Genomic DNA, 2,500 nt, shown 5'->3' with positions numbered 1-2,500 from the left:
ACAATGCAAGCACACACGTACTTATATATGTACGTTCGCACATTTATTTATTCCAATATAATTATATAATGAATTGAATAATTAATTATATTATAAATTAAGTAATTATACTATAATTATATACCTGATATAAGATTACATATTTAATACGGTATAATCATATAATATAAATTAAATAAATAAATAATTATATTAGTAGTATAACATATTATACTGTACTAAATTAACTATCCCATATATTCACGGATTATTCTACTATTCCGCTAAATAGGTTGTCCTACATAGTGATATAATTATATTCCATCAAATAAGTTATCTCATATTAGTGTAATTAAATTATAATTAATAAATTACATTATTTATTGTATAATAAAAGTCAACTTAAATTAATACAATTATATTAGATTTAATATAATTTATACTTTACTAACATTCTTTTTCGTAATATGAATTAACTGTTTTGTACAAAAATATTTATGTCACGAGAAAATAATTAGAAAATAATTATATAATTATAAAATTTCTAATATATACATATATAAAGTTGTAGAGTTAAGGAGAACAGAGAAAAAAAACGAAGAAGAAAAAAATAAAGAATCGATCGTTCATTTTTGTTGTTGTATAAAAGAGCAAGAATTTTTATATTAAAATTGAGAAAGACGAAGAGATGAAAAGAGAACAGAAGAGATGAGAGGTGGGGGATGTTTGGAGAGGGAGGGGGTGTTAATATTAGTACATATCTACGAGGAGCGAGGCGATATTCTTAGAACGAAAACTTGACTCCGTAATGAGTCACCTTCGGAGAGACTTACAGTTGAGATCAATATTCTTGGAATATTTTCTACTTTTTTTTTTTTATTTTTATTTATTTTTTCATTTTTATTTCTTTTTGATTTATTTATTTATTCATTTTTTTGTTTTTTTTTCTTTATTTCTTTATTTATATTTTGTAATTCCAAAGGTGAAATAGTATAATAAAATAATCGGTGTACGTATACGCTCTCATGGGTCAATTAAATTAGCAAAGGGGTCGTTTTTGTTATCGTGTTTTATCGTGACATCGTATTTATATATAAATGTATGTATTTATATATGTACTTACTTACGTATATATGTATATGTATGATACATATAGGTGCGTGTGTGCGTATGTATAATCTAGAAAACCGTTTGATATTTTTTGCGAATCTTCCCTCGTACCGTTACGACAAGTAGATTACATATGTTACCGTTAAAATGTGAAGTCCATTTTATAGGATATATGTATAATATAACTAGGTATTTAATAAATCATTTATTATCATTAGGTAAGACATATAATTGTAATTAAATCTGTGAATAGCTTAGATAATAATAGAGTGTAGACGATGATTAACTATCGAAGAAAACGTTTCATCGAAAATGTTTTTCAAAAAAACTTTCACGATATGACGTTACAAATAACATAGTAAGCGTTAGAAACAAGGAAATATTTTTCTATTAACGTTTCAACGCAAAAATATCGTTAATAAGGAAGGAACTATTATTTATACTTTTTATTTATATTTATTTATTCTTCTTCTTTTTTTTCTTTTTTTTTCTTTTCTTTGTTCTTTTTTTTTTATTATTAGGATATATGTAAATAATAAGACTTAGTCAGATTCAAAACGAAGAATTAATTTTTGTATTATTTTAAATGCAATATCAATATTAAGAAGGAAATTCTTATTTATATTTTGTAATTTTTTCTTTTTTTTTTTCTTTGTTCTCGAAGTAGATCCAAAAATATGTATTTTACTAAGCATAAACAAAACGTAATAAGATTTATAAACAAGGAAATATTTTTATCATATTATTTTAATCCAATATTATGAGAAAGAAACTTTTATTTATATTATATTTATTTTTGTTTGTTCTCGAATTAGGTCAAAATATGTCTGTTTTATTATGATATAAACGAAACGTAGTAAGGTTTATAACAAAGAAATATTTTAATATCATTTTATGGCAATATTAAAAAACGAGTAAAACAACTTTTATTTATATTTTTATTTCTTTTTTTGTTCTTGAATTAGATCAAAATATGTATACTTTATTACGATATAAATGTAATGTAGTAAAATTTTAAACGAGAAATTATTTTCGTATTATTTTAATATAATATCAATAATAAGAACGAAACTTTTATTTATACTTTACTTCTTTCTCTCTCTCTCCTTCTCACGAATTAGGTCAAACATGCAGTAAGGTTAATAACAAGGAAATATTTTCGTATCATTGGAATAATTAAAAATTAATTAAATTGTAAAAGAAATTTTTATTCACACTATGTTCTATTTCTCGAATTAGATCAAGATATATATTTTATTAGAATGTAAACGATTTATTATAAGATTGACAACAAGGAAATATTTTTCGTTATCATTTAAATGCGATATTAAAAATGAAGAAAAAGTTTTTTATTTACGCTTTGCTTTTTTTTCTCGCATTAGGTCTAAACGTATACTTTTATTATTACAAT

General features: G+C 22.5%; 1 protein-coding gene across 3 annotated transcripts in view; it reads left to right on the top strand.

Annotated features, from left to right (window-relative positions):
* Positions 1-2,500, top strand: part of LOC124424313 (AT-rich interactive domain-containing protein 5B-like) — a 159,899-nt gene that overhangs the window by 86,662 nt on the left and 70,737 nt on the right. The gene's annotated exons all lie outside the window — the stretch shown is intronic.

The sequence above is a fragment of the Vespa crabro genome, chromosome 5, assembly GCF_910589235.1.
Source record: "Vespa crabro chromosome 5, iyVesCrab1.2, whole genome shotgun sequence".
NCBI lineage: Eukaryota > Metazoa > Arthropoda > Insecta > Hymenoptera > Vespidae > Vespa > Vespa crabro.
This window is presented reverse-complemented; position numbering and strand designations above follow the sequence as displayed.